Below are 13,963 nucleotides of genomic sequence, written 5' to 3' on the forward strand. Positions count from 1 at the left end.
CATTGTTTTGTTCCTTTATTCTCTCAGATGAATAAATGTTGCCCGAAAACCTTCACATTTTATTTGTAGCGTATCTAATACAGTTGGCTTGTTTCCATTGTTTGTGTTGTGCTTCCATACATTGTTTGAGGGAACTATAACTTAACTAACAGAATACCTGTCGACGCAGCCGTCACTGATGTTACTGAAGCGGTTCACTTCAGTCACTTTAGTCATCATGGTGCAGCCCTAATTTGACCAACTCCCAAGCCTGAAGTCTTGGAAATGTTGCTGGGGCTTCCTGTCTTATTTCTCTGGTAATGGATAGGATGAGCATGTCCACATAAATCAGCCGACAGGAAGCTTCAGCAACACCTCTGATGAAGACTGCAGGATGGTGGTGATTCTGTAAAACAAAAGTCAGAAAAAAACATCCTCTTTAATCTCTTACTTGTTTTCACTCTGTATTTTAGTGTCCTCGCTGCAAAGAAAGATGAGGTCAGTCTGCACCTGTGTGCTGAAGACAACGATGTGATGTGACAGCTGACAGGGGCCATGCTGACTACATCCAAGTCCAGGTATAGCTTCATCTTGTGAATGCTGAGTGTGGAACCATGATGTTTTGGTTGAAAGTCTTTTGGGATGATGTGATTCTGAAAGTGGAGAATTTTCTTCAGAAACAAAAACTACCAGAAGTGCTGGGACAGCCAGTTAAGTAATATGTTGACATGTATTATAATAAAAAGACAGTAGCTGACATCAACTCAGGCTCATCAACTGATATTTTGAAAATAAAATACACACAACTATCATGAATATATCTTTTATTTTTCCATCTTTTGATAGTTTGTGCTTTTATTTTGATGGTTTGTACTGTTGTGACTTTATAAAAATGTTTCTTATCTCTCGATTTCACCACAGGACTCAAGCTTCAACCAGGAAATACTTCAGATCCCAGAGAGAAGAGAGACAGACATGAAGATTTACAGGTCAGTTGTTTTCAGTCTGCCTCTGTCACTATCTCAGCTGCAGTTTGACAATTTAAAAACCTAAACATCACTAAGTTAAAGCTGTAGATCAGCACTGTAACTTATTAAATTTAAGAAATCTTACAAGTTTTAATACTTAAAATGAAAATGATAAAAACATTTTTATCTGGCTTTATTGGAAGGTTGCATATTGTCATGTCAAGTCAACCTAAAATCTCAAACATTTCCATTAACAGTGCTGTCATATACAAAAAAATTGTTCAATTTTCTTAATGACTTAGAAGAATTTCTGCTTAATATGATGATTTGTATAATATTAAACCATGTGTGCATGTGTTAAAAAGTTGCTGATGTTTTTCCACAGGATGTTTTTTTTTCTCCAGAGGACTCAAACCAGGAAACACTTCAGTCCCTAAAGAAGAGACAGACATTAAGACTTACAGAAGGTCAGCTGGTATTAGTTTTCAAATTGATTTATTTCTCATGTTAAAGTCAACCACGTTTGCAACAATTAAACATGAAAACAAAACTTGGATGATATTGTTCCAGACAACAAAAATAATGACAGAAGTTTGACCACTAGGAGGTGCTTCTTTCTTTCTTTTCTCCATCTTTGCCTTTTCTTTGTTTCCCGTGTCTGTTTCTCTACTCTTGTCCATCGTTTTTATTTCTCTTATCTGCGTATATCTGTCTAAATCTGTGACATCTGCTCTGTGTTTTTCAGGTCCTGAACTTCAGCTGCTGTTGTCTACTTCTGCAAGGACAGAACAACATCACAATAACTGATCAATGACTCTCATCATCCCATTCTAAACTATTCTTGTCCCTTTTTTTTGAAGAACATAAATCAGCTCTGAATCTATCAGTCATTATCACGTATTTTATTTTGTCACAAAACGAACATGTCCATGTCTGCAGCTTTATATCAGCAAGCTGTTTATTTTCTTGATGCCTATGACATTTTTTCACTTTTTTGATACCTTACTATACTGTGACATTTCTTCAGATTTTTTGATGCCTTACTAGACTATGACATTTTTTTTCACTTTTTTGATACCTTACTATACTGTGACATTTCTTCAGATTTTTTGACGCCTTACTAGACTATGACATTTTTGACTGTTTTTGACGTCTTACTATACTTTGACATTTTTTAATTTTTTTTTGACACCTTGACATTTTTTTTTCACTTTTTTGATACCTTACTATACTGTGACATTTCTTCAGATTTTTTGATGCCTTACTATACTATGACATTTTTGTCACTTTTTTGATGCCATATTATACTGTGACATTTTTTCATATTTTTGATGCCGTATTATGACATTTTTTCTAATTTTTTCATACCTTACTATACTATGACATTTTTTCTAAATTTTTTGATGCCTTACTATACTATGACATTTTTTTGACCATTTTTGATGCCTTACAATACCATGACATTTTTTGACCATTTTTGATGCCTTACAATACTATGACATTTTTTGACCATTTTTGATGCCTTACAATACTATGACATTTTTTGACCATTTTTGATGCCTTACTATACTATGACATTTTTGTCACTTTTTTGATTCCTTATTATACTATGACATTTTTTTCACATTTTTTAATGCCTTAGCATACTATGACATTTTTTCAAATTTTTTGATGCCTGACTATACAATGTCATTTTTGTCACTTTTTTGATGCCTTACTATACTATGACATTTTTTCAAATTTTTTGACAACTTACTATACTATGATATTTTTGTGACTTTTTTGACACCTTACTATACTGTGACATTTTTTCAATTTTTTTGACTGTTTTTGACGCCTTACTATACTATGACATCTTTTCACATTTTTGATGCCTTACTATACTTTGACATTTTTTGGCATTTTTTGACACCTTACTATACCATGAAATTTTTTTGACTGTTTTTGACGCCTTACTATACTATGACTTTTTTGGCATTTTTTGATGCCTTACTATACCATGACATTTTTTCAAATTTTTTGATGCCTAACTATACAATGACATTTTTGTCACTTTTTTGATGCCTTAGCATACTATGACATTTTTTCAAATTTTTTGACACCTTCCTATACTATGACATTTTTGTCACTTTTTCTATGCCTTACTAGACTATGACATTTTTTCAAATTTTTTGACAACTTACTATACTATGATATTTTTGTGACTTTTTTGACACCTTACTATACTGTGACATTTTTTCATTTTTTTTGTCACTTTTTTGATGCCTTACTATACTATGACATTTTTTCAAATTTTTTGACAACTTACTATACTATGATATTTTTGTGACTTTTTTGACACCTTACTATACTGTGACATTTTTTCAATTTTTTTTTGACTGTTTTTGATGCCTTACTATACTATGACATCTTTTCACATTTTTGACGCCTTACTATACTATGACATTTTTTGGCATTTTTTGATGCCTTACTATACCATGACATTTTTGTCACTTTTTTGATTCCTTATTATACTATGACATTTTTTCACATTTTTTTTGTGCCTTACTATGACATTTTTTCACATTTTTTGATTGTTTTTGATGCCTTACTATACTATGACATCTTTTCACATTTTTGATGCCTTACTATACTTTGACATTTTTTGGCATTTTTTGACACCTTACTATACCATGAAATTTTTTTGACTGTTTTTGACGCCTTACTATACTATGACATTTTTGTCACTTTTTTGATGCCTTACTATACTATGACATTTTTGTTACTTTTTTGATGCCTTATTATACTATGACATTTTTTCACATTTTTTTGTGCCTTACTATACTATGACATTTTTTCACATTTTTTAATGCCTTAGCATACTATGACATTTTTTGACCATTTTTTTTTGACCGAACGTTTTTTTTTTCATATTTTTTAACGCCTTACTATACTATGACATTTTTCATATTTTTGATGCCTTACTATACTATGACATTTTTGTTACTTTTTTGATTCCTTATTATACTATGACATTTTTTCACATTTTTTTGTGCCTTACTATATTATGACATTTTTTCACATTTTTTAATGCCTTAGCATACTATGACATTTTTTGACCATTTTTTTTTGACCGAACGTTTTTTTTTTCATATTTTTTAACGCCTTACTATACTATGACATTTTTCATATTTTTGATGCCTTACTATACTATGACATTTTTGTTACTTTTTTGATTCCTTATTATACTATGACATTTTTTCACATTTTTTTGTGCCTTACTATATTATGACATTTTTTCACATTTTTTAATGCCTTAGCATACTATGACATTTTTTCAAATTTTTTGATGCCTGACTATACAATGTCATTTTTGTCACTTTTTTGATGCCTTACTATACTATGACATTTTTTCAAATTTTTTGACAACTTACTATACTATGATATTTTTGTGACTTTTTTGACACCTTACTATACTGTGACATTTTTTCAATTTTTTTGACTGTTTTTGACGCCTTACTATACTATGACATCTTTTCACATTTTTGATGCCTTACTATACTTTGACATTTTTTGGCATTTTTTGACACCTTACTATACCATGAAATTTTTTTGACTGTTTTTGACGCCTTACTATACTATGACTTTTTTGGCATTTTTTGATGCCTTATTATACTATGACATTTTTTCACATTTTTTTGTGCCTTACTATGACATTTTTTCACATTTTTTCATGCCTTACTATACTTTGACATTTTTTCAATTTTTTTGACTCCTTACTATACTATGACATTTTTTGGCATTTTTTTTTTGACCGAACATTTTTTTTTTCATATTTTTTAACGCCTTACTATACTATGACATTTTTCATATTTTTGATGCCTTACTATACTATGACATTTTTTCTAATTTTTTCATGCCTTACTAGACTGACATTTTTGTCACTTTTTTGATGCCGTATTATACTGACATTTTTTCAAATTTTTGATGTCTTACTATACTATGACATTTTTTCTAATTTTTTTGATGCCTTACTATACTTTGACATTTTTTCCAATTTTTTGACGCCTTACTATACTATGACATTTTTTCTAAATTTTTTAACGCCTTACTATACTATGACATCTTTTCACATTTTTGATGCCTTACTATACCATGAAATTTTTTTGACTGTTTTTGACGCCTTACTATACTATGACTTTTTTGGCATTTTTTGATGCCTTACTATACCATGACATTTTTTCAAATTTTTTGATGCCTAACTATACAATGACATTTTTGTCACTTTTTTGATGCCTTAGCATACTATGACATTTTTTCAAATTTTTTGACACCTTCCTATACTATGACATTTTTGTCACTTTTTCTATGCCTTACTAGACTATGACATTTTTTCAAATTTTTTGACAACTTACTATACTATGATATTTTTGTGACTTTTTTGACACCTTACTATACTGTGACATTTTTTCATTTTTTTTGTCACTTTTTTGATGCCTTACTATACTATGACATCTTTTCACATTTTTGATGCCTTACTATACTTTGACATTTTTTGGCATTTTTTGACACCTTACTATACCATGAAATTTTTTTGACTGTTTTTGACGCCTTACTATACTATGACATTTTTGTCACTTTTTTGATGCCTTACTATACTATGACATTTTTGTTACTTTTTTGATGCCTTATTATACTATGACATTTTTTCACATTTTTTTGTGCCTTACTATACTATGACATTTTTTCACATTTTTTAATGCCTTAGCATACTATGACATTTTTTGACCATTTTTTTTTGACCGAACGTTTTTTTTTTCATATTTTTTAACGCCTTACTATACTATGACATTTTTCATATTTTTGATGCCTTACTATACTATGACATTTTTGTTACTTTTTTGATTCCTTATTATACTATGACATTTTTTCACATTTTTTTGTGCCTTACTATATTATGACATTTTTTCACATTTTTTAATGCCTTAGCATACTATGACATTTTTTGACCATTTTTTTTTGACCGAACGTTTTTTTTTTCATATTTTTTAACGCCTTACTATACTATGACATTTTTCATATTTTTGATGCCTTACTATACTATGACATTTTTGTTACTTTTTTGATTCCTTATTATACTATGACATTTTTTCACATTTTTTTGTGCCTTACTATATTATGACATTTTTTCACATTTTTTAATGCCTTAGCATACTATGACATTTTTTCAAATTTTTTGATGCCTGACTATACAATGTCATTTTTGTCACTTTTTTGATGCCTTACTATACTATGACATTTTTTCAAATTTTTTGACAACTTACTATACTATGATATTTTTGTGACTTTTTTGACACCTTACTATACTGTGACATTTTTTCAATTTTTTTGACTGTTTTTGACGCCTTACTATACTATGACATCTTTTCACATTTTTGATGCCTTACTATACTTTGACATTTTTTGGCATTTTTTGACACCTTACTATACCATGAAATTTTTTTGACTGTTTTTGACGCCTTACTATACTATGACTTTTTTGGCATTTTTTGATGCCTTATTATACTATGACATTTTTTCACATTTTTTTGTGCCTTACTATGACATTTTTTCACATTTTTTCATGCCTTACTATACTTTGACATTTTTTCAATTTTTTTGACTCCTTACTATACTATGACATTTTTTGGCATTTTTTTTTTGACCGAACATTTTTTTTTTCATATTTTTTAACGCCTTACTATACTATGACATTTTTCATATTTTTGATGCCTTACTATACTATGACATTTTTTCTAATTTTTTCATGCCTTACTAGACTGACATTTTTGTCACTTTTTTGATGCCGTATTATACTGACATTTTTTCAAATTTTTGATGTCTTACTATACTATGACATTTTTTCTAATTTTTTTGATGCCTTACTATACTTTGACATTTTTTCCAATTTTTTGACGCCTTACTATACTATGACATTTTTTCTAAATTTTTTAACGCCTTACTATACTATGACATCTTTTCACATTTTTGATGCCTTACTATACCATGAAATTTTTTTGACTGTTTTTGACGCCTTACTATACTATGACTTTTTTGGCATTTTTTGATGCCTTACTATACCATGACATTTTTTCAAATTTTTTGATGCCTAACTATACAATGACATTTTTGTCACTTTTTTGATGCCTTAGCATACTATGACATTTTTTCAAATTTTTTGACACCTTCCTATACTATGACATTTTTGTCACTTTTTCTATGCCTTACTAGACTATGACATTTTTTCAAATTTTTTGACAACTTACTATACTATGATATTTTTGTGACTTTTTTGACACCTTACTATACTGTGACATTTTTTCATTTTTTTTGTCACTTTTTTGATGCCTTACTATAGTATGACATTTTTTCAAATTTTTTGACAACTTACTATACTATGATATTTTTGTGACTTTTTTGACACCTTACTATACTGTGACATTTTTTCAATTTTTTTTTGACTGTTTTTGATGCCTTACTATACTATGACATCTTTTCACATTTTTGATGCCTTACTATACTTTGACATTTTTTGGCATTTTTTGACACCTTACTATACCATGAAATTTTTTTGACTGTTTTTGACGCCTTACTATACTATGACATTTTTTGCATTTTTTGATGCCTTACTATACTATGACATTTTTGTTACTTTTTTGATGCCTTATTATACTATGACATTTTTTCACATTTTTTTGTGCCTTACTATACTACGACATTTTTTCACATTTTTTAATGCCTTAGCATACTATGACATTTTTTGACCATTTTTTTTTGACCGAACGTTTTTTTTTTTCATATTTTTTAACGCCTTACTATACTATGACATTTTTCATATTTTTGATGCCTTACTATACTATGACATTTTTGTTACTTTTTTGATTCCTTATTATACTATGACATTTTTTCACATTTTTTTGTGCCTTACTATATTATGACATTTTTTCATATTTTTTAACGCCTTACTATACTATGACATTTTTTCAAATTTTTTGATGCCTTACTATACAATGACATTTTTGTCGCTTTTTTAATGCCTTACTAGGCTATGACATTTTTTCAAATTTTTTGACAACTTATTGTCCTATGATATTTTTGTGACTTTTTTGACACCTTACTATACTGTGACATTTTTTCAATTTTTTTGACTGTTTTTGATGCCTTACATCTTTTCACATTTTTGATGCCTTACTATACTTTGACATTTTTTGGCATTTTTTGATACCTTACTATACCATGTAATTGTTTTGACTGTTTTTGATGCCTTACTATACTATGACATTTCTGTCACTTTTTTGATACCATATTATACTATGACATTTTTTTCACATTTTTGATGCCTTACTATACTATGACATTTTTTCACATTTTTCAACGCCTTTCTATACTAAGACATTTTTGTCACTTTTTTGGTGCCTTACTATACTATGACATTTTTGTCACTTTTCGATGTCGTATTATACTATGACATTTTTTCAAATTTTGTTTTTGAAACATTACTATACTATGATGTTTTTTGACCGTTTTTGATGCCTTACTATACTTTGAAATTTTTTCACATTTTTTTAACGCCTTACTATACTATGACATTTTTGTCACTTTTTTTATGCCTTACTAGACTATGACATTTTTTCAAATTTTTTGACAATTTACTATACTATGATATATTTGTGACTTTTTTGACACCTTACTATACTGTGACATTTTTTGAGGTCTTACTATACCATCACGTTTTTTGATGCCTTACTATGACAATTTTTTTAAATGTCTTGTGACATTTTTTGGCACCTTACTATACTATGACATGTAGCTTAAGACAAAGGAACTATCTCAAAGCAGCCATCTAACTTTTGTTGTCCACAGACACACACTCACACCTCTACACAGTGTTTGTGGATTAGTTTAGATTTTGTGTCTGTCATTTTATTTCTGTATTTTGCTATTTCAAACAGCACAATGTCAGTGCTTAAATCTATTGTGTACATAGTCCTGTTCATACTTTTGACATTATTTATAATTTTTTATGTTGTTATATATATCTTGTTTTAAAATTTGTCTTGTTTATATCATGCCTTTTTCTATTTTTGCTGTTGCAACACTGCAGTAAAGGATTACTCAAATAAATACTTCTGAACACTGAATACTTTTCCAGTCTCTTTAATATTATATTATATTATATTGAATTTTTTAGCCAGAGGTCAGGGTTAGGTTTACAGCTTTTAGCCACTTTTAGCCAAAGGTTAGGGTTACAGTTTTTTTTAGCCACTTGTAGCCAGAGGTTAGGGTTAGGGTTATTTATAGCCAATTGTAACCAGAGGTTAGGGTTAGGGTTATGGCTTTTAGCCACTTTTAGTCAGAGATTAGGGTTAGGGTTACAGTTTGTTTTAGCCCCTTATAGCCAGAGATTAGTGTTAGGGTTATGGCTTTTAGCCACTATTAGCCAGAAGTCAGGGTTAAAGTTACGGCTTTTAGCCAAAGGTTAGGGTTAGGGCTACAGTTATTTTTAGCCAATTGCAACCAGAGGTTAGGGTTAGGGTTATGGCTTTTAGCCACTTTTAGTCAGAGGTTAGGGTTAGGGTTAGGGTTACGGCTTTTAGCCAGTTTTAGCCTTAGGTTAGGGTTAGGGTTTAGGGTTACATTTTTGTAGCAAGAGGTTAGGGTTAGGGTTAGGGTTAGCCAGTTTTAACTTTAGATTAGGATTAGGGTTTAGGGTTACATTTTTGTAGCCAGAGATTAGGGTTAGGTTTATGGCTTTAAACCACTGTTAACCAGAGATTAGGGTTAGGGTTTAGGCTTACATTTTTTTTAGCTATGTGTAGCCAGAGGTTAGGGTTAGGGTTACGGCTTTAAGCCACTGTTAACCAGAGATTAGGGTTAAGGTTAGGGTTAGGGTTAGCCAGTTTTAGCCTTAGGTTAGGGTTAGGGTTTAGGGTTACATTTTTGTAGCCAGAGATTAGGGTTAGGGTTACGGCTTTAAGCCACTGTTAACCAGAGATTAGGGTTAGGGTTACGGCTTTAAGCCACTGTTAACCAGAGATTAGGGTTAGGGTTAGGGTTAGGGTTAGCCAGTTTTAGCCTTAGGTTAGGGTTAGGGTTTAGGGTTAGGGTTAGGGTTAGGGTTAGCCAGTTTTAACCTTAGATTAGGGTTAGGGTTTAGGGTTACATTTTTGTAGCCAGAGATTAGGGTTAGGTTTATGGCTTTAAGCCACTGTTAACCAGAGATTAGGGTTAGGGTTAGGGTTAGGGTTGGGGTTAGGGTTAGCCAGTTTTAACCTTAGATTAGGGTTAGGGTTTAGGGTTACATTTTTTAAAGCTATGTGTAGCCAGAGGTTAGGGTTAGGGTTATATATTTTAATTACAAGCTTTTTTTGTGACATTTTTGTGATATTGATTTGAAAATAGAGAAACTCAAGTCAAAAGTTAAGATTAAAAACTTTATTTATTCTGTTCAAAACACAGCACAGATGTTTGACCAGTTGGAGTCAGTTTGTTTTATTCATGAGCACATATGAAGATATACTTATCAAAGTCTTATACATCTCTAAACATCTTTAGGAACATTTAACTACATTTGTTGTCCTCTTAAGGTGATGTGGACTTCTCCTCCTCCTGCAGAGACAGAACATGTTAATCACAAACTGTCCTGTAACTTTATGACAAATATAATTAAAGAAGAAAAAGAAAGTTAATCCTAACCCTAACCCTAACCCTCAAATGCCTCTACATACAACTTTTGCTATTCTTGTTGCTTGTAATATTAAAAAATAGCTCCTACAGAAACAGTATGACATTTTCTGACATTGACCACAAAGTACTATATATACTATACTATGACATTTTTGGCATTTTTTGACACCTACGACATTATTGTCACATTTTTGATACCTTACTATCCTATGACATTTTTTCAAATTTTTTAACACCATACTATACCATGACATTTTTGTCACTTTTTTGATGCCTTACTATACTATGACATTTCTGTCACTTTTTTGATGCCTTACTATACTATGACATTTTTGTCACTTTTTTGATGCCTTACTATACTATGACATTTCTGTCACTTTTTTGATGCCTTACTATACTATGACATTTCTGTCATATTTTTGATGCCTTACTATACTATGACATTTTTGTCATTTTTTTGATGCCGTATTATACTATGACATTTTTTCAATTTTTTTCATCATTTTTGAAACATTACTATACTATGACATTTTTGTCACTTTTTGATGCTGTATTATACTATGACATATTTTTAAAATTTTTTCATGCCTTACTATACTATGACATTTTTTGACCGTTTTTGATGTCTTACTATACTATGACATTTTTGTCACTTTTGTGATGCCTTACTATACTTTGACATTTTTTCACATTTTTTAACACCTTACTATACTATGACATTTTTTGATCGTTTTTGACATCTTACTATACTATGACATTTTTGTCACTTTTTTGATGCCTGACATTTTTTCAAATTTTTTGACGCCTTACTATACTGACATTTTTTCACATTTTTTAACACCATACTATACTATGACATCTTTTGGCAATTTTTGACGCCTTACTATACTATGACATTTTTGTCACTTTTTTGATGCCATACTATACTATGACATTTTTGTCACTTTTTTGATGCCGTATTATACTATGACATATTTTTGAAATTTTTTCATCATTTTTGAAACATTACTATACTATGACATTTTTGTCACTTTTTTGACGCCTTACTATACTATGACATTTTTTTCACATTTTTGATGCCTTACTATACTATGACATTTCTGTCACTTTTTTGATGCCTTACTATACTATGACATTTCTGTCATATTTTTGATGCCTTACTATACTATGACATTTTTGTCACTTTTTTGATGCCGTATTATACTGACATTTTTTCAATTTTTTTCATCATTTTTGAAACATTACTATACTATGACATTTTTTGACCGTTTTTGATGTCTTACTATACAATGACATTTTTGTCACTTTTTTGATGCCTTACTATACTATGACATTTTTTCAAATTTTTTGACAACTTACTATACTATGATATTTTTGTGACTTTTTTGACACCTTACTATACTGTGACATTTTTTCAATTTTTTTTTTGACTGTTTTTGATGCCTTACTATACTATGACATCTTTTCACATTTTTGATGCCTTACTATACTTTGACATTTTTTGGCATTTTTTGACACCTTACTATACCATGAAATTTTTTTGACTGTTTTTGACGCCTTACTATACTATGACATTTTTTGACCATTTTTGATGTCTTACTATACTATGACATTTTTGTCACTTTTTTGATTCCTTATTATACTATGACATTTTTTCAAATTTTTTAACACCTTACTATACTATGACATTTTTTGATCGTTTTTGACATCTTACTATACTATGACATTTTTGTCACTTTTTTGATGCCTGACATTTTTTCAAATTTTTTGACGCCTTACTATACTGACATTTTTTAACACCATACTATACTATGACATCTTTTGGCAATTTTTGACGCCTTACTATACTATGACATTTTTGTCACTTTTTTGATGCCATACTATACTATGACATTTTTGTCACTTTTTTGATGCCGTATTATACTATGACATATTTTTGAAATTTTTTCATCATTTTTGAAACATTACTATACTATGACATTTTTTCACCGTTTTTGATGTCTTACTATACTATGACATTTTTGTCACTTTTTTGACGCCTTACTATACTATGACATTTTTTTCACATTTTTGATGCCTTACTATACTATGACATTTCTGTCATATTTTTGATGCCTTACTATACTATGACATTTCTGTCATATTTTTGATGCCTTACTATACTATGACATTTTTGTCACTTTTTTGATGCTGTATTATACTGACATTTTTTCAATTTTTTTCATCATTTTTGAAACATTACTATACTATGACATTTTTTGACCGTTTTTGATGTCTTACTATACAATGACATTTTTGTCACTTTTTTGATGCCTTACTATACTATGACATTTTTTCAAATTTTTTGACACCTTCCTATACTATGACATTTTTGTCACTTTTTCTATGCCTTACTATACTATGACATTTTTTCAAATTTTTTGACAACTTACTATACTATGATATTTTTGTGACTTTTTTGACACCTTACTATACTGTGACATTTTTTCAATTTTTTTGACTGTTTTTGATGCCATACTATACCATGAAATTTTTTTGACTGTTTTTGACGCCTTACTATACTATGACATTTTTTGACCATTTTTGATGTCTTACTATACTATGACATTTTTGTCACTTTTTTGATTCCTTATTATACTATGACATTTTTTCAAATTTTTTGATGCCTGACTATACAATGACATTTTTGTCACTTTTTTGATGCCGTATTATACTGACATTTTTTCAAATTTTTTCATCATTTTTGAAACATTACTATACTATGACATTTTTTGACCGTTTTTGATGTCTTACTATACTATGATGTTTTTGTCACTTTTTTGATGCCTTACTATACTATGACATATCTGTCACTTTTTTAACACCTTACTATACTATCACATCTTTTGGCATTTTTTGACACCTTACTATACTATCACATCTTTTGGCATTTTTTGACACCTTACTATACTATGACATTTTTGTCACTTTTTTGATGCCGTATTATACTGACATTTTTTTGAAATTTTTTCATGCCTTACTATACTGACATTTTTTCAATTTTTTTCATCATTTTTGAAACATTACTATACTATAACATTTTTTGACTGTTTTTGATGCCTTACTATACTATGACATTTTTGTCACTTTTTTGACGCCTTACTATACTATGACATTTCTGTCACTTTTTTGATGACTTACTATACTATGACATTTTTCATATTTTTGATGCCTTACTATACTATGATATTTTTCTAATTTTTTCATGCCTTACTATACTATGACATTTTTTCACATTTTTTTGTGCCTTACAATATTATGACATTTTTTCA

General features: G+C 29.5%; 1 long non-coding RNA gene across 1 annotated transcript; it reads left to right on the forward strand.

Moving 5' to 3' along the window:
• The first annotated feature begins 1,328 nt into the window (after positions 1 to 1,328).
• LOC108880955 (uncharacterized) lies at positions 1,329 to 1,965 on the forward strand. Its single transcript, XR_001960564.2, has 2 exons — positions 1,329 to 1,414; positions 1,693 to 1,965. It is a non-coding gene; the product is annotated as an uncharacterized LOC108880955 (long non-coding RNA).
• The last annotated feature ends 11,998 nt before the right edge of the window (positions 1,966 to 13,963 follow it).

The sequence above is a fragment of the Lates calcarifer genome, linkage group LG4, assembly GCF_001640805.2.
Source record: "Lates calcarifer isolate ASB-BC8 linkage group LG4, TLL_Latcal_v3, whole genome shotgun sequence".
NCBI classification, from domain to species: domain Eukaryota; kingdom Metazoa; phylum Chordata; class Actinopteri; family Centropomidae; genus Lates; species Lates calcarifer.